Source organism: Macrobrachium nipponense, chromosome 40, assembly GCF_015104395.2.
Source record: "Macrobrachium nipponense isolate FS-2020 chromosome 40, ASM1510439v2, whole genome shotgun sequence".
In the NCBI taxonomy this organism is placed as follows: domain Eukaryota; kingdom Metazoa; phylum Arthropoda; class Malacostraca; order Decapoda; family Palaemonidae; genus Macrobrachium; species Macrobrachium nipponense.
In genome coordinates this window covers 31119582-31147239 of record NC_061101.1, presented here as the reverse complement: position 1 = coordinate 31147239, position 27658 = coordinate 31119582, and the positions used below count along the sequence as shown (strand labels likewise).

General features: G+C 42.8%; 1 long non-coding RNA gene across 1 annotated transcript in view; it reads left to right on the top strand.

Moving 5' to 3' along the window:
- The window catches only part of LOC135212332 (uncharacterized), a 49341-nt gene extending 25969 nt beyond the window's left edge, over nucleotides 1–23372 (top strand). The window contains exon 3 of the long non-coding RNA XR_010313869.1: nucleotides 22995–23372. This is a non-coding gene — a long non-coding RNA (uncharacterized LOC135212332). The remainder of the gene's footprint in view (nucleotides 1–22994) is intronic.
- Nucleotides 23373–27658: the final 4286 nt, after the last annotated feature.

Sequence of the window (27658 nt, the reverse complement as noted above, 5' to 3'; positions counted from 1 at the left end):
TATTGTCATGATACAATAAAGTTTTATACATACTTACCTGACAGATATACACGATTAATGGCCCACCCAGCCTCCCCGCAGGAGACAGGTGGAAAGAGAATAAACTGATTAGAAAACTGGAATGGTTTCCTAGTCCTGCCACCCAGGGCAGGGCGGTAGATCACCTGACCTACTGGTAGCGTGTGCCGCGAAATTTGAATTTCTGTCGGGGACGATGGAGTCTATAGCTAAGTATATATCTGTCAGGTAAGTATGTATAAAACTTTATTGTATCATGACAATATCATTTTTTTCATTTCTGATGGTTGCATACTAAACTTAGGCAATGACAAAAAAGGAGCCAAAATGAACTCTTAATCTTGAAAACTAAGCGCGCTGTGATTTTTTGAAAAAAAATATTTTTTCCGCTTCCGCGCTCACTCTGAGACCGCCTTGGCACACAGAAGACGATTTTTTTAATATACCCCTTCGGCATTTAAGGGTTAATGAAAGGATTTTGACATAGGAAAAAATCTATTTCTGGGTGATTGGCTCGTGTCGCCCTATGAAAGGATCCTTAATATCATTCTTTCTAGGTAAAATTAATCTAAAATTACCAGAGAAAACAAAATTAAGAAAATGTCAGTAAAACTGACTCGCTCACTCTTTAAAAGAAGTGTCGTCGTATGAGAATAGGGGCGAGTGGGAACACTACCACGAGACATTCACCAATTAGACCTTCCAATCAAAATCCCCACTAGAGAGAGCTGATACCAACGGGCGATGCGGCCGCTACTACTACTACTAGGGGACGCCACGGACAGCAGCGCCCCTAGCGGTCATCCTTAATCTATGAACATCTTGTCCTGCAGGGGGGGGCGGGGGCAATCAATACAGGGTGGGTTTCATAGGGCGACACGAGCCAATCACCCAGAAATAGATTTTTCCTACGTCAAAATCCCTTTTCTGGGCTCAGCTCGTGTCGGCCTATGAAAGAGTACCAGAGAAACAGACAAGATGGGAAAAAAGGACAAATGAAAATCAGTTGTAAAAATGAGGGATATAATATAAGTAAATCAGTTATTACAGCATATAAACTAAGTACTTAAGGCTAACTTATTTTAAACAATGACATAAAAGAAAGTTAGTAATGTAAAGTACTTAAAATTATAGTAAACATAGTAAAATACAATAATGCAGTGTAATTTAACAAAACAGATTTCACTTAGATAACGTATTTACAAAATATACAAACACATTGTGTCCTACCCTAGCATAAAAATAAGGGTAGGTACACTGAAGTACATATCAGTACATAGTGTGGATGTCCCTAGCAAAAAAATAAGGGACAATCCACTAATATGATCTCAGCGGCTAAGGCTAGAATATCCGAGTAGCATGGCGATAGGGTGAGGCATGTTGGACGAGGTAGGTAGAGAGGAGACCTGGATCTATACTACGACTACTATACAGTATCAGGGGAAACAATGTTTCCCGCGTGCTACTGCAGAAAATTTTAAAGATTCCAAGGACTTTAGATAGTGACGTTTAAAGACTTGTCGGAGATTTCCATCCAGTATACTTTTTAAGATCCTCAAAGTTCATATGTTGAAAGTAATTAATTGAGGTGGCTACTCCCCTGATGTCATGTGCTTTTGGAAATGAATCAGGATTGGCTTGTTTAATGAAGTAAAAGGATTTGTTGTCTAATACCTTTTACTGATAAAGTACCACCTTTTTCTCTCATGAAGAGAGAACCTGAGGATCTTGAGGATGTACGAGATAGAAAGGCTCTTAAAGTTGATACTGGGCAGAGAGAAGGGTCTTGCGGAAGTGGGATGACTTTCCAAGGAGCCCACCTTGCAAGAGGATCCTCATTTTTAGCCAAAAACTACGATCCGGAGCAAGCAGAACTTCTCCTGAGGGGAGGAATTCCACATGACCCGCATCTCTGGATAGAGCCGACAGTTCTGAAATTCCAGCTCCTGAGCTAGGCTCAATAAGAATAATGTCTTTCTAAGAAGCATTATGAATGTACAAGACGAGTTGTCAGTATCTGATGCTAGTTTGAGGACATCATTGAAGAACCATGAGACTGTAGTAGGCCTTTGAGAGGTGTAAGTCTAGCACAGGCTTTAGGGATAGGACGTAAAATAAGATTCAGTCAGATCTATCTGGAAACCTAACTGAAAGATCTTCTTCAAAGCCGATTTATGAGTAGTAATAGTGCTAGCTGCTAAACCTTTTTCAAACAAGGATCTGAAAAAGGATATAGCTAAATTAACTGTCATGGTTGTAGTGTTTGATTCTTTCAGGAAGGATGCTAATTTTTTAACAGCTGAGTCATATTGTCTAATAGTTGACTCTCTTTTGTCTGATTCTAGGAAGAGGATGTTTGTGGATCAATGTTAGCATCTTATTAGCCGCAAACTTCATGAAGTCCATAAAGTTAGGGTCTGAAGAATTCCTGAGAAGCGAACACAGTCCTCATTTGTACTGATTGTGACAGCTTGGGATTGGGAATCCGTTGAGGTCGGAGACCCAATTCCAGAAGCAGAGGATACCAGTTGCTCTTGGGCCAGTCTGGAGCAATCAGGGCTACTAGTCCCTTGAAAAAGTCCTCCAGCTTGCTCAAGACTTTCAAGAGAAGATTCACTGGAGGAAAAAACATAAATTTTTCTCCACTGATTCCAATCTAACGACAGGGCGTCCGTGGCATAAGCCAGAGGGTCCAGGTTGGGGGCCACATAGCAAGGGAGCTTGTGGTTCGCTTGTGAGGCGAAGAGATCTACTTGAAGACCTGGGACTCTCCGGCATATCCACTGGAATGACCGTCGTCTAGGGACCATTCTGATTCCAGAGGGACCGACCGGGACAAGGCGTCTGCTATCACATTTCTTACCCCCGCCAGGGTGAGTGGCGGACAGATGCCATTTGTGTTTGTTTGCTAGTGCAAAGATGGCTATCATGACATGGTTCACATGTTTGGATTTGGACCCTCCTCTGTTGATGCAATGAACTACCACTGCACTGTCCAAAACTAGTCTTAGATGAGACTTTTCCGGGGGAAGAAGTCTCTTCAGGGTAAGAAATACTGCCATTGCTTCCAGAACGTTTATGTGGAGCTGGCGGAATTGAACTGACCAAGTCCCCTGAACTTGTTTGAATTGAGAATATCCCCCCCACCCGGACAGGGAGGCATCCGTGTGAATGGTTAACACTGGAAGGGGATATTGAAGGGGTACCCGCTTGCCAGGTTCTTTACTTTTGTCATGGACGGAGTTGATTGCGAAGGATCTGTGGAATTACTGACAACTTGTCTCGAGATTTGGACGTTTGCTCTCGATCGCCAAACAAAACTCGATTTATATCTTTCAGCCTTGCTTTCAGGAGGATATCTGTCACTGCAGCAAACTGAAGGGAACCTAGGATTCTTTCCTGGCTTCTCCTTGATGTTTGCTTGCATTTGAGAAATTGTCTGACAGACTTGGCTATCTCTTTCCGTTTGGCCACTGGGAATTGCAGATTGTGGGAAGACAAATCCCATTGGATTCCTAGCCACTGAAAACGTCTGGATTTCGTTTTGTTTATCTGGAACCCCAGATGTTCCAGAAATTGAAACTACCTTTTTTCGTGGGCTTTGAGACATTCCTCGACTGTTGGTGCCCAGATCAACCAATCGTCGAGGTATGCTGCTATCATTATTCCCTGAGTTCTCAATTGTTGCACCACTACTTCTGCTATTTCGTGAAATCGCCCTGGGGGCTACATTCAGACCGAAGGGCATCACTTTGAATGAGAATGTCTGATTTCCTAGCCTGAATCCTAGGAATGGGCGGAAGTGTCTGGCTATAGGGATATGATAGTATGCGTCTGTAAGATCGATGGAGCATGTGACGGCTCCACGAGGAAGTAAGGTCCTTACCTGCGAGAGGGTAAGCATTTTGAACTTGTCGCAACGAATGAAAGAGTTTAGCCTTGACAAGTCTAAGATTACCCTTCTTTTTGTTGAGCCTATCTTTGGCACGCTGAATAAGCGACCTTGAAATTTTAGATGCTTGACTCTCGCAATAGCTCCTTTCTGAAGGAGTTCCTCCGCATAATCTGTCAATTCCTTTGATGGTACTTGATGGAACGATTTGATTGGAGGGGGATCTTTGATCCAACTCCAACCCAATCCCTTGGACACTATGCTCTGTGCCCAATTGCTGAACCCCCACCTGTGACGGAAGAGGAACAGCCTCCCTCCTACCTGGGGAGCCTCATTGTTGATGGGCGGGTTGACCTCCACGCCCTCCTCTGAACTGCCTACTCCTTGCCGCCCTTCCTGTGCCACGCTGGCGAAAGTGGCCTCTCGCTCTGTTACCTCTCGATTGCCTATTAAAGGAGGGTAAGCCTGACCTTCATACATAGGGTTGAAGGCCGGCGAGAGTGCGTAGGAGGTCGAGGGTTGTGACTGAGGAGACAGCAGGAGGATGGGCTGGGTCTGCTTCGAGGTTGAAGGTTGTCCCTGTTGGGTAACCGGGACGGCCTGAACGAATTGCTTCTGGTAAGGCTGGAACCCTTTAACAGACTTCTTTAGTTTCTTACCAGCAGCGGGGGCGGATTCTTGTTTCCTCTTAGAGGAGATACCCCATCTAGCTCTAAGGCTCTGGTTGAGCCTAGCAGCCTCGTGGTGTACCTCATTTACAGCGGACTCTGGGAAGAGGTCCGCTCCCCACATGCTGGAAGCCAGGAGTCTATTAGGTTCGTGCCTAATAGTGCATTCCTGCAGAACGTGCTTTCGGCAATTCCTCCTAGCTTGGAAGAAGTCGAAAGCATCCGTCTGAACCGTTTGAAGCTGGGACTTGGCCAGAATCTTAAATAAAGGTTCTGTGCCATACGAAAGAGCAGCCATCTCTGTGATAATCAGAGAATTGAGGGACCTGCCAAACCTAGTTCGAGCGTCGAACTCTGCCTGAATCAAGGAATCAGGCAGCTTGGGAGCTTTTCGCCAAACTGGTCCATAGCACAGTCCAGTTTGAGCTTACCAAGCGTGAAAGTGGCAGGCAAGTTCTCCCACAATTCTCCGAAAGCTGGGAAGAGCGGAGAAGTAGACTCTGCTTCCCTCAGCTGTGGCATGGGCTCATCCTTGAGGACTGCTGAAGAGTCGCTTCCAACTATTTTTGTAGCGAACGAAGAGAAGCCTCCTCCTCCGTCGCAAAAATAGGTAAAAGGACTCTTGAACAAAGCCTGGAGCTTAGTGTTGGTACACTCCCAGTCCTCAAGGCAGTGAACCCATTCGCGTTGAGCGTGTCTCTACTATAGAGAACGTTCTCCTGGAGATCTTGTCCTCCCTAGTGAGTGCCGCTACGGTCAGCCTAGCATATCCAATGAAAGGCTGCGTCAATCCCGGAGGATAAAATTTGAAGTCCTCAATCCTTCGAGTTCCACACTCCGGGACAGAGATCATACCGTCCTTGAATGGAGCGTAAGCGGCCACTCTCCATGGTTCTCCATGGAGAAGGCTGGTAGCGACTCATAAGGTGGTAGCTGGAGAATACCAGCACTTGCTACTAGGGGAGACTGGATGAGGAGCCTGAGCAAAGCCCAGCTACTCGGTCCTCGTTCTCTCTAACTCTGTTAGAGATATCTTGGATGGACTGGCCCGACTGAGACAAAACGTGCTCGACAGTTGTGCGAACATCTGTTCGAACTTGGTTCCGAGGGCGGAGACTTGTGAGCCAACCATCTCTCCTACCTGTTGCATCACCACTGCTGAGAAAGCAGTGGGATCAAAGGTGCTAGGTCCGCTACTCCAACCGGCGTTGCCGGAGTGGATGCGGTGGAGGCCGGAGAAGGCATTGGCTCAGCGGGAGCGCGAGCCTTCTCCTTAGAAGCCTTGCTTCTAGAGCTCTTTGAATAGGAAGAGCTCGGCTTAGCCTTCACCGCGTCAGCATAGGAAGTCGAAGACTTCTTAGCTGAAGAAGACGACGACGACGACTTTTTAGAAGTCGTCTTAACAAGGGATCTTCGGTTCTCTCTGTCCCTTACTTACCTTTGGGGGTACAGAGAGAGCGGGCGGAGAGCAGGGTAGGGATCTCAGATCCCAAAAAGCCTTGGAAAGAAGCGGTAGAAGAAGGGACAGGAGAAGATCCAGGAGCGCCCAAGGAAAGACCTTGGGCACCCGACACACCTACCTCAACTAACAAATCCTCAGCACCTACCGCCATAGGCTCAATATTAAGGTCCAAGGTTGCGACGTCCGGGACCGTCTCCTGCATGGCCACAGGCCCCCGAAAGACTGCTGCATCTCTTGCTGGATGGAGGCTATGAGAGGGGCTGCAGATATCGGGTCAACATACCCTGTTGACTTGCCACCGGGGAAGATCTGAACGGCCAGCTTCTTGTCCAAGATGTAAGGCTGGCCTTTGGCGGCGTTCTTCCCGAAGCCGCCCACCCAAGCTTCAGGGTTGCTAGGGCGACTTCCCTCACACCGGCAGCCTGAAAGAGAAGGCGAAATGAAGCTTCTAATGGCGGAGCGGGGTTAACAAGCTTATGACTAAGTGTTGTTAGTAATACGATAAAAAAAGTCTATAATCGACTTACCCCTCCACCAGCTGACTGACCAGGTCGTAACAGATGGCGCAGGCTTCCAGGTGCCAGACGATCATGTCGTTGTAAGGCGTGGCACACGGGGCGTGAGCCTGCACTCATCGTGGGCGCAGGAGTCGTATAACGTCGCATTGCACACCCAAGGACCTGACAGTTGGTAGCCTGTAAGTGGAAAGATACATTTAACGTTATCAGGAGAACACTTACAGCCTAACAATTGCTCCGCTGGTGCCGGAGCGAGAAAGTTAGATTAAACCAGAGCCCCGCCATAATACGTGTGGTAGCAAGATGGTTGGAGTTTGTCCAAGGCTACGCCGGAGACAAGTGATAGAATCCAACCAGGTGTGGTGGTGAAAATTGAAACCACGACGGAAAACGGCGGAGATGGTATACATATAATTATAAATCTAGGAATTCATCGTAAAATTAGGGTATATCCTTAAAATAACTAAATAAATATCAAACCTTTTCCCCCCGTCTACTAGAAGAGTGCCCGGGTAAGAAGCAAGCTCCCTTCCGGTAGCAGGGAAAAAGGGAAGGATATAGTAGGCAAGCAATAGACCACTAGTAGTGACCACCCCGCCCGCTGGCGGAGCCAGCAAGCTATAACAAAGGTGCCCCGGCTGCGGCGGAGGGCTCCGTTCGTTATAGTGGGGGGAAAGGTGGGCTTGAGCAACTGGGGGGGAGGGTTCTCGGCGTAAACACGGCGGGAGAGAGAGAGGGGGGGTGGCCTACTCCTCCCCGTCCCAACAACTACCCGCTCGGTGACCCGGTACCCGAAACAAGTGGTCGCCCTATACCCCAGCTGGGGAGAACCCTGGCCTCCTCAGAGAAGGAGGGAGGAAGGCAACTGAGGTTGTCATGGCAACCAAAGGGGTCCCCCCAGACCCCTCCCTATACCTGGTAGGGAGGGAAGGGGAAGGGTAAGGTGCGATGGAACACGTGACCGCAAGTGGCCTAAGCCGCGATAGCAACACACCGTGGAAGGGCCACGTGAACCAGGCTGTACCAATACATGGGACATGCACCTAGGCTAGCCTAAACACCCTAAATAGAACTAAAATTACATCGTAAAGATGGAAAAAGACACTTTTAGTAGAAGAAAAAGAAGCCCAGGAGGAGGCAAACTGTTCCGAGGAACAGAAGCCTACTCGGAGCCAGCGATAGCCGATGAAGAGCAAGAGCCGGGATGCTGGCAGAAACACAGAATAGCCCTAAATACCAAACTAAGAGAATTGGTAAATGGGCTAACCTAGCTAAAAAGGCGATGTAAAAAACGATGAACGTGATATAGTAAGCCCATAAGTATAAGAAGTCCCAGTATGGAAGACCGGGAATTCTTAATGAGGCAGCATGGCGCCGCCACGAGTCGACGGGAGGAAAACGTATATGACCTATTAGAAGGAAAATACTGGTTCCTGGAAGACTAAATACGGTAAAACACTACTTATGAGGCACTTAACTTAGCCGTTGCGATGGCAGCACGTTCCATAATGGAGAATGAGGTAAATCCAGAAAATAGTACACAAGCAAGAAAATGCGTACGACGCTTTAGCGCTAATAATTAAGGATGACCGCTAGGGGCGCTGCTGTCCGTGGCGTCCCCTAGTAGTAGTAGTAGCGGCCGCATCGCCCATTGGTATCAGCTCTCTCTAGTGGGGATTTTGATTGGAAGGTCTAATTGGTGAATGTCTCGTGGTAGTGTTCCCACTCGCCCCTATTCTCATACCGACACTTCTTTTAAAGAGTGAGCGAGTCAGTTTTACTGACATTTTCTTATTTTGTTTTTCTCTGGTAATTTTAGATTAATTTTACCTAGAAAGAATGATATTAAGGATCCTTTCATAGGCCGACACGAGCTGAGCCCAGAAATACAGTGGTCCCCCCGTATTCGCGTTGGATGCGTACCAGACCCCCCGTGAATAGTTAGAACCCCGTGAATGTTTGGAACCCCTATAAAAATGCTAAAAACAGCCTATTTTGTTAGTTAAAACTCAAGAAAAACCCACTAAAAATTTTCATACATGGTTTTTTTAATAGTTTTATCACAAAAAGTGCATTTTATGATGAAATTCATCAAAAAAACCAGGAATTTGTGGATATTTACCATAGAAAAATACCGCGAATGCGCGAATTTTTCCGCGAATAATGCAGGGAAATGTTCCGAGAGAAATCCGCGAATGTGTGAGTCCGCGAATCTGGAGAACGCGAATACGGGGGGTCCATGTACTACGCGCTGGCCTTGTAGGAGATTGCCGCTTTCCATAAAGTGCAATCGTTTATAGAAAAAAAAGACACCCCGAAAAGGCTCACACAGGTCGTATGCTTGCGCAGTTCAATGACGTTTGCCCGAGTCGTTTCAGGAACATTGTGAAAAGTAGGCAGAAGCAATCTTCCTTGGATCGTTATTTTTTAAAGAGGCCTTTAGCATTAGCAGGAGTAAGCAAAAAGGAAGAACCAAGTGATAAAAAACAGAAATTTGAAATCAAAAAGGAAAAACCAAGTGATGAAAAACAAAGTTGAAAGCAAAAAGGAAGAACCAAGTGATAAACAGAAAGTTGAAAGTGGTGATGAAGTTGAAATTCTGTAAAAAAAAAAGTAAAAAAAAGAAAAAAGAAAAAAGAAAAGAAAAAATTTAATTTTAGTTTTTTGTGAAGTTAAGTGTTACAGTTTTGTTAATGTGTTTCGTAAATTTTAGTTTATGTATGTTTTCCTTACATTTTTTTTATTTGTTTTCGTAAAGTTAAGTGTACGTACGTACGTACGTATCTGCCGTTTGTCCTCCTCCTCCTCTGCCGCCAATTTCGGAGATAGCCTCACTCGAAAGGTAAGCTTCCACATTTTAAGTACAGTATTTCTTGTATTTCATTGTTTATAGGTCAATTTAGCTTTATTATGAAATTTACTGGGGTGTTTTTGGAGGGCTTGGAACGGATTAGCCATTTTACATGTAAAATGTGGTCCAAGATACGAAAACCTCATGATACGAAGGGCGCCTCTGAACGGATTAATTTCGTATCTCGATGTACTACTGTAGATTTTTAAAAGTACGTGTGGGAACCAATCTTGTCATCCTCTTACTGTCGGGTAGAAGGGGTGCCGACAGGGCAGTGTCTTAAGTGTCACATGCTTTACCATTAGCAAGTAAATGAGAATCATTGGTGTCCTTTCACCTCGCATATAAGGGTCATTATTTGTTGATAATCTAATTATTTATGTAATCATATGATGCCCTTTCTGCATGTAGGGACTTACAAAACTCTATAAATGCAATATGCAGGTAGACATAATAAATAGTTTTAAATTTTCATCAGCTAAAACTGTGGCAGTGTGCTTTACAAATATCAGACATAAGGAAGAAGTACCAAATCTGCTTTTAAATGGGGAGATTTTATTGTATAGAGACAAAGTTAAGTTTTTAGGTCTGATAAAGTTAAGTTTTAGGTCTGAATTTTTTTTATAAAAAAGTTGACTTGGTCAAGTCATATTGATTACCTCAAACAAAAAGCAAGAAAGTCATTTGACATTTTAAAGGTCATCCCCAGTTTTGATTGGGGAGCAGATAAGAAATCACTGCTCCTTTTATATGATGCATTTTGTCTCTCAAGACTGGACTAAGGCTGCCAAATATATTCTTCTGCAAGTAAGACAAAGCTTCATGAATTGGATGTAGTGCATAACATGAGCCTGAGAATCTGTCCTGGGGCATTTTGGACTTCTCCCATTGAGATTATTCATGTTGATACTCATCACCTGCCCCCAGATCTCTGTAGGGAGGAATTAGGACTTCGATATGCAATAAAGGTCAAAATCTCACCCAATAATCCATCAAATAAATTGCTAAATCAGACGCTGTCTATCAGATACAAAGCTAACTCTAAACCATTTCAAGTATGCCTTGAAGAATGGCTGGATAACAATAATATCTTTAATAAAAAAAATCTGGCCAGTTCAGCATCCAGAACACACACCATGGCTTTTACCTATTGTTGTAAATGGTCTACAGACATATGTAAAAAGAACTCTCCCCCATAGGAAGTAAAATCCAAATTTTTAGAGCATGATCAGCAACATGCAAAAGATTATAAGATATGTAGTGATGTATCAAAATCCAGAGATAGGGTTGGCTGTGCAGTTATAACCAAAGAAAACTCCAGCTTAGGGCGGTTGCCTGACTCAGCTTCTTCGTTTTCGGCTGAGTTGACTGCTGAGGTCCATGCTTTGAAGAAATCGGTTATCCATACACTGTCAAAGTGTAATTGACAGTATTTGTAAGTATGATCCATTCCATCCTGTAGTGCAAAAGGCTCAAGAATGGCTGTGCCGTATTCATTCTCACCACAAATCTGTATGCTTCTGCTGGGTACCTGCTCATGTTGGAATAAAAAGGAACGAACATGCAGACGCATAAGCTAAGTTTGCCAGCACTAATATTTCTGTTAATTTACCCAATATCCCCCACACAGATTTACATAAAAAGATTAAATCATATCTGACAGATGTGGCAGGCCCCCATGGTCATCTCTTGCAAATACTAATAGAAAGTATAGAACTATCCGACCCAGCATATCCTTCTGGTCATCAGCATTTAAAGTTATTTGCAGGTTGAGAATTGGTCCCTCTCACCTGACTCATAATATGCTCATTGTAACATCCCCTTGTCAATTGAGCACATTTTGGTGCAGTGTCAACAGTATGCTGCTGTGCAGCATAAACATGGGCTTGCAGGCAAGCTCTTAGCAAAGATTTTTTATAATGATACCCGGGGATGGACTTTGGAGCAGGTGAGGTCGGTGGCTCCATTGTTGTCTCCACAAGATGCCTTGGGTGGTTGGAATCTACGGCAGCCTCCATGTTGCAGACGGTTTCTTGGCTGGACTTCTGGTCTATGGTCATTGCCGAGATAGCTTCTGACAGGTCCCGAGAAGGGTTGGTAACTGCGTCCTCCCTTGCCAGTTGTTGCAGTCCGGAAGCAAGACGTTTCGTATATGGCTCACCTCGATGTTAATTTGTGGGGTAACCTTCTCCTGATTAGAAGAGATGTGGCTTTATCCAGGATGGAAAGATCAGTTGACCCTGAATCCTTGCTGGCGTCAAGGAATGGGGATCTGTTGGAGTCTCAATTTTTGTTCCCTCAGACTGAGCTGGCCGATGCATAGACTGGCACGGGCCGACACCAAGAACTTAGTGCACAAACAGCTGTTTCTAAGTTGGAGTCTCGTCCTCTGAGGCGTCTGGCTCCTCCTTCCCCTGCCAGCAGCAGTCACATAGATCATTGCCTGGAGGTAAAGGGAGCCTTCGGTAGGTTGACGCCTCTCCCTCTCCGGTGCCACAGTTGGGGGGGTGCAGTGGGTGGTAGATGTCTTTCTGGTGGGTACCTACTGTCATTCAACTTCCCTCCTTCTCTCGGACAAGCTGCAGCTCAAAGGGCATATCCTTCAGATTCTCTGAAGTTCTTGGCTCTTCGGTAGAGAATGCAGAAGATGCTGGACAAGGATGCGATAAAGGAAGTGGTGCATCTGTCTCCAGAGTTTTACTGTCACATCATCTTGGTGCCTCCAAGGAGTTTTTGGAGTTGGTAGGCCTGTGATGGAATTTTCTACCTTGAATCACTTCATCAGGAAGACACGGTTCAAGATGGACCCGTGTTCAGTGTTGGCAGCTGTGAGGGAGGTGACTTCCATGGCTGTGATGACTTGAGGGACTAAATACTTCCAGATCCCATATTCAAAATCTGAGGTCCAGGGAGTTCCTTCGCTTTTCTCTTGGGGACAAGGTCTTCAAGTTCAAAGTAATGTGCTTCAGGCTGACCACAGCCCTTCAAGTGTTCACAAGGGTCTTCTCTCTTGTATTAAGTTGGGCCAATGCTCAGGGGATCCGTTTGCTGAGGTACCTCAACGATTAGTTGGTCTTGGCAGGTTCCAAGGAAAAGCTGCTGCAGGACAGGGATCGTCTGCTTCAGTTTTGTCTGGAACTGGGCATTGTGCTTAACCATGAAGAGTCAAACCTTGTACCAGTCAAGGATTCTCTACCTGGGCATGGTCATCAATATGGCGGTTGCAAGAGTTTTTCCTGTTGAATCAGAGATTAAAGAAGAAAGTTGCGAGTGATGGCACGTGATTTCTTCTTGGAACCTTCTCGGAACCTTCTCGGAACCACATCAGTCAGCTCATCACAGGTTCTTCTAGGAGTTTTGTCTTCCCTGGAGAAGCTGGTCCCTCATGGGCGTCTTCATCTTCAGTCTCTACAATGGAGACTGGGGGAATTCTGGTCTCCGGTGGGGACTCGCCCTGTTAGAGGTTCCTCTGTCTGGAAGTAAGAGAAGACCTTCGTTGGTGGTTGGATGACCGAAATCTTTTGAAGGGTGTCCTTCTGCGTTCTCTACCACCGGACTTCCTTCTGTTTTCAGATGCCTCCCTCGCAGGTTGGGGGCTCATTTCGGCGGCCTCATTGCCTCAGGCGTTTTGAGTTTGGAGGACAAACATCAGCATATCAGTGTCTGGCAGTTGAAGGCAGCCTTCCTGGGTCTGAAGGAGTTTTGGGAGAAAGTTGAGGGTCATTCTGTCGTTCTCATGTCGGACAATACCATGGTGGTTGTCTATGTGAACAAGCAGGGAGGTCTAGTTTCACGTCAGGTTAATACCTTGACTGTCGAGGTTCACCAGTGGGCAGTCCGCTATTCAGTAGAGCTCTCAGCCAGGTATATACATGGCAAATGGAATGTGGTCACAGACAAACTCAGTCGTTGGGATCACATCCTAGGCACAGAGTGGTCCCTTCAAATAGCAGCAGACAAGCTTTTCTAGGTTTGTGGGAGACCCGTGCTGGACCTTTTTGCGACTCAATTCAACAGGAAACTGGAGATATTTTGTTCTGTGGTTCCAGATCCTTTGGCGTTAGCGGAGGATGCGTTACAACATCCCTGGGGCAACCTGGAGGTGTATGCCTTCCCTCTGTCTTGTTTGATTCATCAGGTTCTTAACAGACTGGTGAGTTCGTAGGGTCTCAGGATGACTTTGGTAGCCCCTCTGTGGCCTCAGGCGAAATAGTTTCCAGATCTGCTGTAGTCGTTGTCGGAAGTTCCGAGGGAAATTCCCCCTTGGTGGCATCTCCTGTGTCAGCCACATGTAGAAAGGTTCCACCAGTCAGTAGAATCCCTGTCTCTTCACAGTTGGAAGCTATCAAGTATCTCTCCTCCAAGAGAGAGGCTTTTCTCAGAGAACAGTAGGGCATATGTCCAGCAGTCTCAGAAGGTCAACCTCTGTGGTTTACCAAGGCTATGGACGATCTACTATGATTGGTGTTGTAAACGGGGTTTTTCTCCACTTGCAACCTCGATTCAGCGAATAGCAGACTTTTTAACCTTCCTCGGAGATGAGAAACGTTTGTCCGTTTCTGCCATTAGGGTCCATATGAACCTTTGTGTTGCTCATCTGACAGGAACTTGACGCTCAAGACAGTTTTCCTCCTGACCTTGACATCTTTGAAGAGGGTAGGAGAGTTCCACGGTCTGGGCTATAATGTGTAGCACACTGGGGGTTTGGGTCGGTGTCCTTCGAATTGGTCCTGGAATTTGTGGCCAAGACCCAAAATCCCTCTCTGCATGATGATAGGTTCACTTCGTTTTCCATTCCATCACTGAATGCCTTTGTGGGTGGTGATGCTCAAGAGCTGTTGTTTTGTCCCATCCCAGCCGTGCGTTGCTATCTTGAAAGGGCATGGCACCTTAGACCAGGCTGCCACAGACTTTATGTTAGCACAGGACATAGAAAGAAAGAGGTGTTGAAGAATACTATATCTTTTTGGATACGGGAAGCCATCAGACAGGCATACTTCGCTCTTGATGATTCCTCCACCACGTCTGTGCAGGCTAGAGCGCATGACGTTAGGGGTATTGGTCCCTCTCTGGCTTTCAAAAAGAACTTGGCTGTACATAGTGCTGAGCGCTTGTACTTGGTTATGCCAGTCCACGTTCACCTCTCTTATCTTAAGGATGTTGCCCACAGATCTACGGACACGTTTTCCCTGGGTCCTGTGGTGGCTGCCCAACAGGTTGTGTAACTCATAGTTGCTCTTAACAGGGCACTTTTGTATCTTACTCAAGATGATTGTGTGGATGAGAGAATGAGAGAGTTGGCTGGTCTCTTTCTGTCTCTTGTACCTTTACTTCTTCCTTCAGGCGGGTTAGGGAATAGACACGTCATTCGCTGGACTGTCTGATACAAGTGAGTAAGGTCTTCATACTGATAGTGTGGTCGCTTGGTATACAAATATCCAACCCTCTATTCAGTAGCATATGCTCCACTCCTTGGCAAGGGGGGAGTTCGGAGAGATAACAAACCTGGTGTGTTGGTTTGTTATTAGACAGTCAAAGTTTATCTTTGTTTCCCTATTACAATGGTTCTCCCATATATCATTGTACGTCACTCAATGTTTGGGTAGTTGGATTTCAGTTTATCTAGCTTCTTACGGGTTTCAGTCCCTCTCCAGAAGTTATTTCTTTTGGAACTGGACTGGTGGGTAGGCTTCAGCCAGTTAAGGATGTCTTGTACCTCCCTCCAAGTATGAGTCTTACCATATTGTTAAGACCGAAGGTTTGTTCGTGTGTGAACTTATGACAAATTTTCTATGACAGTTTGTATTTTTCATAGCTACAAACCTGAGGTCTTAACATTATACTGCCCACCTCTAGCCGCCCTTCTGTCTGCTAAGACATCCTGAGTTGAGAAAGATTGACGCGGTGGCATAGGTGCGTGGTCCTTGACCACTCTTTACCCGATATACTCACGTGTTGCCAGATCTCACAAGATTCCTTGCTTTCATCTGCGATTTAACCGGATCCAGCTAGGCGTTTGTAGCTATGAAAAATACAAATTGTCTTAGAAAATTTGTCATTTTTTAAAAGAAATTGATTATTTAATAAGATGTAATAGATTTTTAGCATTTTAATATTTTAAGAACTGGTATCATCCATATTTTTACTAATACAGTATATATATATATATTATATATATATATATATTATATATATATAATATATATATATATATATATATATTATATATTTTTTGTTTTTTATACTCAGTTTTCATTAAGCATGTACTCACATATATAGTACACACCTAACCATTGCTCATAATCATACTTCATGATGGAGCTGAATGACCCTTTGGGTCCTAGTCCTAGGCCTTAGTCATAAATCTCATCCATCCATCCATCCGTTCGTTGTTACTTCTCATCATCCCTGAGAGATGTTCTTGTTCTATTACATGTGGGGAGCCTTGCATGGCCATGGCTCCCTTGATGGATCTTTCTTCCAGTCAAGCTTTCTTCCCTTGCATTCAATGCTAGTTCACAGGGCTTTCATAGCCTTTATGATAATTTTCTTCCCTTCATCTTTTGGAAAAAATAAGAGAACTCTCCTTGCATCTTTGGATTTTGTACAAGTCATCTATCCTCCTGGCTACTTTTAACTCATTTCTAGGAATAGACAGTCTGCCATGAATCCTTATGCTTTGCCATAAGCTACCACACACATTCCCTCTGTGAGGTTTTAGAGGGTTTCCAGTCTCCTCTGCTTCTGAGATTTCCAGTAGAACAATTAGGTTTCCATGCTGGCATATATCTGCTGGTGTTTATGTTGGGTGGCAGTACCCCTACTGCTTCCTACCCCAGCCCCAGGCAACTAGAAGGTGAGCTTGGCACCTTGTCCTTTGAATAGGCTTTCCACTTTTTGCAAGGGAAGGATTTGGTTTATTCTTTATAGCACTTGGTTTGAAGGTACTACTCCCAATCTTGTTCAAGTAAACCATAGTTTTAGGTAATGAGGCAGCATTCTGACTAACAGAATCCAAAGGATTCTGTCAGTCAGAATCCTGCCTCATTACCTGAAACTATAGTTTACTTGAATAAGATTGGGAGTAGAACCTTCAAACCAAGTGCTATAAAGAATAAACCAAATCCTTCCCTTGCAAAAAGTGTCCATGGTCTACAGGTCTTCAAGAGAAAACCTGTAGACCTCTGGACACTTTCTCCCTAGCCAAAAGGCTATTTGGTAGTTTGACCTTGCTCTTTTTGGACAAGCTTAATCCCACCTAATGACCTCACTTGGTGGAAATCCCTTGGATTCTTAGTCTATTTCCCTCTTTTGCTCCCTACATGACTATTGAAGAGAAAAAATTGTGTGCTGGACTGGCAGGCACAGGAGAGCTAGGCAACTATGCACCCGTTTGAATAAAAGTCTGATGATGTATTTTCTCTGTCTCCCTCTCTAGCAAGGAGGTTATTGGTAGAGCCCTGTCATCCATCCTTAGATAGTATTGCAACCTGCCAACCTTATTCCCTTCTTTTCTAATAGAAAACATGATTCCCTAGACCTTTTCTAGAGTATGTAGTTCAAATTCAACTGTACTCATAGGGTTCCATCAGCCCCTACAACTCTCTTGTCAAGCTGTCAACAACCTCGATTAGGTTGACAGTATTTGATGTACTTGGGTAGTAGTGCTTTTGTACTGGTGTCATACCCGTAGCTCCATCATCCTCTTACTTAAGAAAGGCAATGAATTTAGTACTTTTATGAAAGGCTGCAGGTCGAATTTTCAGGCTTAGCCTTTGATAAGCTTATACTGGCAACCAGACTCCACTAATATATAAGTATAATAGAGCTAATTAAGCTTTAGATAATATAATTACTTTAAACATCTTTTGTGCAGTAATTACCAAAGTTTTTATATGTATGATAATTATTTTCTCTAGAGTTTAATTAGTTCCCATATGTATTACTTGAGTCTGCCTGCCGGTATAAGCCTATCAAAGGATAGACCTGAAAACATAATTCCGCAGTGCTACCGAGACATGAAATGAATTGTCCTGTGTTATTTCTGTCAGGATTCCCATCAGTTCGAAGTAGGTGTTTATCTTTCCCCTTTGCCTTGATTTCATTCCTCAGCACCTTTTGCTATCTTAAATATTTTTGCTGGTTTTCCCTCTGTTATGCCAAGATTCCATTCCATTTCCAACTCCTCATTTCCCCATGCCGCCTACTTTTTAAGCCTCCTCCTCTTCAAGAACACTTGAAGTGAGCATGGATAAAATTTACACAAGCAGTTTTTAATAATGGGAGAATTTTTATTTTTTACTTAGGAAAAACAAACAACTGATAAGTTTCATGTAAAAACACTTTAATATTATTAGAAGTTTATATGAACAGCTCACAATGGTTATGCAGACCTAGTAAGCTTCCATAGAATACAAAATTCACAATCTAATTAAATATGGAAATCAAAACTGTCATGGTACAGAAGAAGCGTATCCATGACTTTAGAAATGTTAATTTTTTCTATAGTCATCACTGTCTTCAAATGAGGTTCACATTCTCCTTGCACACGCGTGCATATGCACACACACACACTAGTACACTCGTGCACTACCTTTCTGAACACAACAACTGTGGTCAGATAAATTGTGATTATATATATAGATATATATATACGTATAGTCATATACAGTATATGGATATATATAGATATATATGATATATATATAAATATACAGTATTAATATTATTTATCAAATACTGTATGGTATCAAAATACAGTACCTTATATTTTCTGCTGTGAGAAAGAAATTTCTCCACATTAGTTTAGGAAGATAATGTGCAAAACTGATTTTTAACTTAAGACATACAGTAATACAGAAGTACAGTAATACAATAACTAAAGTTTGCAAGTCTTTCCATGTTGCTCCTCTTTACATTATAAACAGAACCAAACTAGAGTTTACACAACCATAACTTAAAAACATATTTGTATTTATGCAAGATGAACAAAAGTTGCAACTTTCTTTATATACCTATCACTGAATACAATATTGAATAATAAAAGCCTCTTGTATTGCTCTGGCAAACAGCGCTGTGCATTAACCCTTTTTTTTTCTTTTTTTTGTTTTTTGAGTTTTGTATTTTCTTTCTATGTTAGCACATTGAACATCATCCACAAAACAAACTCTTAGTGGTCATCACTCCTACAAGCATGAAGATTATATATATAAAATGTAGATATTGTATATATAGATTTTTTTTCTGTATTTTTTGGTATCCTTAATTTATTGAATTTGTCCTTGCCTTAAAATGGAGGAAGTACACATTGCCAATGAAACTTGACCACTACTATGCGTATAGATATCATTAGTATGTATAAGGAACTATGATTATTAAGATCACTGATACAAATGACATCAATCATAACAATGATTTGCGCAAATACAGTGGTTGCATTTTCTAAGATAATGTTGGGAAGGGAAAAGGGTTAAAGCAAACCAAATTCATCATACAATATTGTATTAATAATTGTCTGTGATTCTCTACCACTAAGTTTTATCACTTCGACATCTCACTTAAATCCAGTACTATGCCGCCTCTTCACTTTCATATAACGTTACTGAAGCTATATGTCCATTTGCCATAACCTGAGAAATAAAAATGTTTTAATTAACAATGAATTAATGATTAAGGGTAACATACATCATCTTTTGAAAAAGAACTTGACATAAAAAAAAGTGTAATTATTTGCAAAATCGGGTGTAATGATAAATGGTGGAATATTGTCGAGGAAGGAAAAATTAAATGGAAGGATGACTGTAATAGAAGTACGAATTACTAATATGTCCTCAATATAACTTACGCATCACAAAAGGGAAGATCTAATTAAACATGTTGGAAACAAAGTATAAAACTGTTAAGTGGTAATGGAGAGACAAAACTAAGAGGATTAATTAGTACAGGGAAGAACCAAAAGATTTAGCTCTAGTTCTCACTATTCTTATGTGAGAGTAGAAGTGGGTCCAGCTGCTCTTCCTCTTGGTATCTGTTTTGATATGCCATTTATTTTCAGTAATTTCTTTGTACTGATGGCTTTCGAAATTTTTTTTTTTTTTTTTTTTTTTTTTTTTTTGTTTTTTTTTTTTTTTTTTTTTTTTTTTTTAGAAGTTGTTTTAATTTCAGTGTCTGTGTAATTTTGTTTAACTTTAGGTGGTAGTGTTTTAATTTTACAGTGTCTGTGTAATTTTGTTTAACTTTAGGTGGTAGTGTTTTAATTTTACAGTGTCTGTGTAATTTTGTTTAACTTTAGGGTGTAGTGTCACTCACTGCTATTTTTTTCAGTAATTTTTTTTCATTTTTGTTTACTAGGGAGTGCCTGTGTTATCTTTTTGAGGTGGTGATTTCTGTATTACGTCTTGAGGACTGCTTTAGGAACTGTAGTTTTGATTTTGTGCTGTTTGATGTGCTTTCCAATTTCTCATTAATGGTTTACCTAAAGTTCTCTGTTTCTGTTCCCTAGTTTTCTTTTTACATTGATAATTTTCTGATGTAACCTCCTATACCTTGTTAAGGTTACATTTCTCTTGCTGTGGTTTTTTTTTTTATATCAGAATTTTGTAATTTACACAATACCCATTTCTTTTACATGTATTATAGTGGATGTGTAAATTTACATCCAGTATAGAGAAGTTATCACCCAATGCACCCTTCGAGTTCAGGGAACAACTTTCTCTGCGAAGACATGTTTCAGTGCTTGTTTCAACTGATCACAGCCAGTGGTTTGTCTATGCCCAGGGATGAGCTTGCATCTTTGTAAAGCTAAAGCCTCCAGGGTTGCCTCCCAGACTTATCGAGTGGTGCCCTTGCCCCCGCTGAAGTCGAGAGACTTTGGGTGAGGTTCCTGTGTCCTTACTGCCTTCTACTTTAGACAATGTCAGAGATAGCACCACAGGCCCTCATCTCTATCTATCCCTTCTGCCTTGTCACATGATAATGACATTAGTGAAAGTCCCCTTCCAAGGCTTGTCCTGCAAACACCAAGAGTGATTTATATCTCCTCATCACCCTGTCTCCCCCTTGACCCCACTATCATCCTGTTCATCTAAATATATATTGGTTCCTCCTGCTCCTGTCCCTATGCCTACAATAGTTCTTAGTAGTGGATGCAGCCCTTGCTGAGTGATCAAGGTGGTGGTCTGTTTTGTGATCATTTTTTGGCGGCAGAGGATTCATCTGCAGAAAAATTGTGCCCATTGATGTGTGTTCCCTTTACCTTTCAAGATGGGCTGTTGCAATTCCTATTTCATTGCCATTTGCCCCTCAGCCCCCTACATAGACCTTAGACAGTGACACCTTGGCTGGTAATTCTGCCGATTTTGTAGCCGAGACTGTTAGGGTTGGACTCTGCTGGCAATTTCCTAGTATTTGGTTCATCCTTCTGCAACTGACCTTGGATCTTATTTGGAGGGAAACCTTCCTGTGGACCAAGCTATTGCTGTAACTGTGATTAACATTTATGGGAGGAATCCAACTCCTACTACAGGTATTCCTGTCACAGGGAGTTTCCCTTCCAGCCCAGAGGACAGGCAAGTCCTAGACAGAGAAATTTGCGCTATTGACAGAGACTGCCAAGAGAATTGAACTTCAGTTATACATTTCAATACAATCATTTTAGCGTTCATCTAACTCTTTAGATGGAAACTGTGGCATTTGTCAGGTACTAGTGCCAGGGGTGGGTATCCTTGCAGCTCTATGCCTTAGGGCTACTTATTCACATGATTCTATTCTATTCTGCTGCATTTGAGGATGTTCCTTCAGCTAAGTAGAGGGTTGTAAGTTCAAGTTCTAGGTCTTTGGCTTTAGACCAAATACCTCCTCAGGTGTTCACCAGGATTTTCCCACCTCTGGCCGCTCTGATGCTACCTGGATGACAGGTCTGTCTAAGTTTATCTTCCAGGAAAGAGTTAAGCAAACATCTGGACATTTTTCATGTACGGCTTTATACTTGGGGTGCCAGTTCTACCTAGAGAAATCATCAACCTAGGGCCTTTCATGCATGTGGTGTATTTCATTAATCAAATTGTGGCAAGTTCTGATAACCTGTTGTTTGTCCCTGGAGAATGAGTTCCCAAAGTCCTCCTACATCTACTCCTTTTTGACTAGTGTTATTTTGTAAGGTTGCTATTATGTTGCAATACATCCAAGTTGCCATCTCAGAGTACTTCAAAATCTCTAGTGGTGGCAGGACTAGCAGAACCTGGTGAAGTGATTTTTGCTTAGGGTTATATCTGACAACACTACTATTGTAGTTAATGCACAGAATCCAGCAGAACAAAGTAAGCCTTTTAGTGACTTCTATTTGGCTCTCCACATAGGCAAAACACTAAGTTATGGAATGTCATGATTTGTCATAGAAACTAGTAATTATTAGCAAACATACAGCAGTGGCTGTATGTTATTCTTCCAAAAGGGCAATCTCTACACTTGGATGTCTGCTATGCTCTCTGGCAGCACAGGGAACCTCTCTGCCAAATCTATTACCAGAATTGCTCGTCTGGACTTTGAAATAGTTCTCCAGCATATTTTCCTAAGCCCATGCAAGTTTGAATACTTCAATGTCATTTGTTCAGCTGTGGCATAACCACCATCCTACAACCTCTGAAGGACGATTTTGTGATTTTCAAATGGGAAAGGAAATGAATTTCTTTAAAGATTTTATTTTAAAAGACTAATGAACTTTCCCTAGTCAATTTAGGAAAATCCTCAGCTTCCTACATTATGTCAGCCACCATCTGAAGCCTCTGTCTCACCTAAACCTTCATGCACTTCATTTTCTGTTGCATAGCCTTCAATGAAGTGTTAAGTGTCCTTGTTAATTGTCCTGTCTGAATCTCTATTGCTATCCTGATGACCCTGTTGTGTCTGATCAGAGAATTAGTACTAATAACTTGGTTATGATGAATCAGTGAAATTACAGCATATCACAATGAAGACAAGTTTATCAAAGAGCCAAGATTTGGGTTTAAGTATGTTAACATGTGCATTTGAGATTGAGAAATTAATATTTTCAAGAGAAATTTATAAATGTTTTAATTTTTTATTGCTTATGATAATTTGGGAAACAGTTAACTGTTCCATTAGTTTTTAAAAGCCCCTGCTAGAAAGCATTACAATTTTTGTTTTAAGGTTACTTGCTGTGGAGGAACATTTTCTTGAGTGTAAGTATAGTATACTAAAGTTCTGTACAGCACTAAATGAAATACGCATATCTAAATGTATTTTAAATATGCAGTAACCATTTGTAGAATTAAAGAATATATTTTCTATATGAAAGATTAAGTCCACAAAACTTGTTTTCCTTAAACAGGTTTTTTTTTTATATTAATTTTTCAAGGCCACAACCAGGATCGTAACAAATATATATTGAAGTGAGTTTTACTGTGGAGGAAATGTTTTTCCATTTTTCAAGAATGCTAGTTTTCATATGCATATACGTGCATTACACACATTAGCTACCATTTTCATACCAACTGTACTATATTGACAGAATCTAGATATAACATGACAAATTTTAAAATTGTCAATAGATTTGTATTTTTTACAGGTAACAAACCTGAGGTCTTATCAAGAGGAATCTTAATGCAAGCTGAAGACCAGGTAAAAATCAGATTGTGAAGCAAAGAATCTGTGGCATCTGGCAACTCATGCATATATGAGGTGGAAGCTGGTCACCGACTGGGCTTGAAACCTCATGGGTTCCCCAAAGCAGCCCTGTAGTCTCTGACAGCCGAGATGGAAAGACTTGTTCATCTCTGAGAAAGTTTAGAAAATCCTCTGCACAGAAGTTCTGAGTGGAGAGAAACCTGTTGACGAACACAATCACAGTAAATGGCCCACTTGCCCGGGTAAACCGCTGATGAAGACCACCTGAGATTGATGACATTGGCCTGTTGCTTTGACAGTCTCCAGCCTTCAAGTGGATAGGGACCCTTCTGACTGGTGAAACCTTTTCACATAAGGTTAGCCATGGGGAAAATTTCTCTCGGAACCTGAGACAGAAGGTCTGGGAACCAGTCTACATGCCAAGATCATACTCGATTCCAGTAACTGTTTACTCTGTTCAGGACTTGGCAGAATGGAGGGAAGGCATACACCTCGAAACTGTGCCAAAGATGCTGAAGAGCGTCCAATGCCAGAGCAAGAGGATCCGAGACCACCGAGAAGTAGATCTCCAGTTTCTTGCTGAAGCAAGTGGCAAAGAGGTCTAGCATCTTCCCCAAAGGTGAAACAACCTGTCTGCTATGTCATGATGCAGAGACCACTCTGAACCTAGGACTAGAGTAACTCTGACTTATCTTGTCAGCCACCACATTCCTCCTGCCTGGAAAGTACTCTGCAATTGAGCTCTGCCGTGGGGTTGTCTGACATCAGAATGACAAGAGTAACCCTCCACCCTCTTGTGGAACTCCTGCAGACCTAGGAAAGCTGCTATCAACTCCAACACGCTGATAGAACAGCTTGCTTTTGCACTCCAAACACCTGAGGCCATTAAATCCTCAAGAAGAGCACCCCAAAAACCATAGATGGAGGTATCTGAGAACAGGAGTAATCCGCAGCAAAGGACCTTGAACTTGGAACACTTGCTTTCCAAAGCTAAAAGCAAAGGAAATAACTCCTGGATGATGAGTGAGCTGGAAACTGGAAGTAGCATCCTTCAAGTCTATTGACAGCAAAATGTTGTTCTCCCTTACAATTGCTGAAACCATCTGAGGCATAGGCATCCTGAACCTCCTCCTCCTGATGACAATGTTTAATATGGAAAGATCTATCACTGGTCTTTAATCACCAGTTGCCTATGAAACCAGGAAAATCCAGCTAAGACCCCGGTGAAGAACAAGCACTTCCTCTACTAAGCCCTTGTCCAACATCTTCAACACTTCCTTCTGAAAAGCTGCATGGGTTAGAATGAGGAGTCAGGCTGAGAGAGGGGTGGAATGGTGAAAGAAGTAGATACCCCACCCGAAGGGCACTGCCATTTGGCCCAATGGCCTTCTAGACATTCCCCAACCTGTGGAAACGGGAAGGGAGTGGCACCCTCTCTATTGACGACCCACCATGCCCCTTCCTGGTTTGTAGGAGGGAGGCTGAAAAGGCACTGCTGTTGCTTAGACTCGAGCAGCCCTAACAGATGTCGACTGCTTGGCAGACTTCCTTGGAGGGAGATGCCTACTCTGCCTTGAAAAGGTGGAGGGCAAGAGTGACACTCCAACTTCGAGACTGCCTGCTGAACCAGCCTTTCCTTAGTATCAGCACACCTCTGGTCTATTGCATCTTCTAATTGCGGTCTCACTAGTGAAGGTTGAACTCCAGGAGGTCCGCATTACAAAGAGAAACAAGGACTCTGAATCCACCAAACCTGCCACCTTCACAAGGCTGTGTCCCTCCTGACCTGAAGCATGAATCACACATTAGCACTGAGGTGGCCCAGGTAAGAGATGGCCTTAGCACCAGACTGTAGCACATTATTATAAAAGGCGGCAAGCTAATGGAACCTCCATCAGAACAACATGATGCTGTCCTGACCACTGCAGTAGACTCCTGAATAAGGGCAAAATGAAACTGGTGAACTCAGAAGTCCCCATTATGAAGGACAACAAAGACTTGTATCCGAGTTGCCACCTTTGACAAGGCTGTGTCCCTCCCTACCAGGAGCATGGGTGGCCCAGGTAAGAGAAGGCCTTAGCACCAGACTGTAGCAACGTTATTATTATAATAAAGGTGTGCAAGCTAACACAACCTCCATCAGAATGACATGATGATATTGTGGTCACAGCAGTAGACTACAGAATAGAGCCTCTTGAGAAGTCAATGAACAGTCCTCATCCCTTAATTGATCCAGGGTCAAGCCAGGCTCTTGATGGATAAGGTCCAAATGCTGCATGAGAGGAGGGGGGAAAAGTTTAGATGACCTTATTAGAGCACAGGGAGCCATCCTGATCACAGAAAGACTGATGTCTGTGGTTCCTCCAAGATTATTGAACTAACAAATGGAATCAGTAACCTCCAAAAAAGGAGATAGAAACTCTTGAGTCTCCCCCTCCTCTGGCTCTGGCAATGGAGAACGGTAACACAAAGCAGTGGCTGATTTAAAGATCCTCATCCTTCCCTAAGGCCAATGGAGAAGCTTCCCTTGGAAGCCAGACTTTACACCCTCCCCAACCGGCAGGTACTTAAGTCCTCAAAATGATGGAGGATCCATGAAAAGGGGGCCTATATGAACTACTTCATTGAATCCACTCTGAAGAGTGCTGAGGGCTCGATTCCCAAGACAAAAGTAAACCTAATAGACCTGCAGTTCCCTGGTGAATAAGACATGTGGTATTCTGAGAAAGTCACTAGGAAGTGCTACCGACGATACAAAACTAGTGGTTCCCCAGTCTAAATTAATCTATAATCGTGCGTTAGCCAAGCAGCGGCGCTTTTACAAGAAAGCAAAGAGAGAGTTGGCTTTACTATATCAATGGAATCAATTCCAGAACTCCACTGAGAGTGGTGTGGCGCAAAATCAAGAAACTAAGTGGAAAATTTGTTGCGTCACCATTACCCTCATTAAAGTCATAACACTCTGATCACAGAGCCCACTGAAGTTGCCAATGAGCTGGGAAAACACTTTTCTCATGTTTCCAGCCCTGACATTATTCTCTAGAATTTCAAAGAATTCGGAATGCCGAAATGGCTGAAATTTGAATCTGGAAAATCTGAACCATACAACTCAAAAAATTTCCTTAAGAGAATTTCGGGAGGCCCTCTCTTCAACTGAATCAACAGCTCCAGGGGGTGATTCAGTTTTATACTAAACAAATGCTTAAACACCTCCGAGATGATGCCAAAAAATATCTACTTAAGATTATAAACCAATATGGGAAACTGGAATTTTAACCCAAGGACTGGAAAATATCCATGATTGTTCCCATAAAAAGCCTAATAAAGACGCTTCCCAAGCCACCAGCTCTAGACCAATAGCTCTTACCAGCTGTGTGTGTAAGCTGATGGAAAAAATGATAAACACCAGATTAGTTTGGCACCTGGAAACAAAAGGACTAATATCTCCATTTCAATTTGGTTTCAGGAAAAATCATTCCACCCTTGATCCCTTGCTGAGGCTGACCAATCAATCCAGCAAGGATTTGCCAAACGATGTCAGACTATCGGCGTATTTTTCGACCTTGAGAAAGCATATGACACTACTTGGAGAATTGGCATCATAAACAATTGCACAAGATGGGCATATGTGGAAGAATGATTAAATTTGTATATTCCTTTTTAACAGAGATTTTTTAAGGTTAGAGTGGGCAACACACACTCCCAACCTTTTGTGCAGGAGGAGGGTGTTCCACAAGGAAGCGTTTTCAGTGTAACACTTTTTTTTCAGTGGCAATAAACAGTATAGTCCAACAAATATCATCACCTGTTAAATGCTCACTTTTTGTTGATGACCTTGCATATACTGCACAGGATATGATGCCTTGTCAGTATGTAAACATCTGCAAAGGTCTGTTAATGCCATTACAAAGTGGGCTGATGAGATGGCTTTAAATTCTCCTCCTCTAAAACAGTTTTCTGTAAGATTTACAAGGTGCCAGCGTGTGGAAGAGGTTCCCACACTCGGTTTAAAAGGATCTATCATTCCTTATGAAAATGAAGTGAAATTTTTGGGATGACCATTTGACCAGAAATTGGCATGGGCCAGCCACATAAACTCCTTAAAGATTAAGGTTAAACAATCTCTGAATATTTTAAAGGTTGTTCTGGATTTAGTTGGGAGCTGATAAAAAAAATCCCTGCTGAGACTATATGACTCGTTGTGTAGGTCCAAGCTAGACTATGGCTGTCAGATTTATTCCTCAGCTTGTCAAACCAGGCTGAAGGAACTAGATGTTGTACACAATATGGGGCTGAGAATATGCTCAGGGTGGCTTTTAGAACTTCGCCTGTTGAAAGTATATATGTTGATACTAACCAACTTCCCCTTGATTTGAGAAGGCGAACTAGGATTAAGGTACATGGCTAAAATTAAAAGTGCTCCCAAAATCCCTCTTTCCAGGTGCTGAGGGAAGCAGACTCACGGGTCTTTTCTGGTATAAGAGCCTCTAGACCATTCCAAGTTAGACTAGATGAAGATGTTAGGGGTAATACTCTTAAATCCCAGAAAGTCATGGAAGTAAAACATCCAGTGTATCCTCCATGGCTTATTCCAGAAGCATCCGT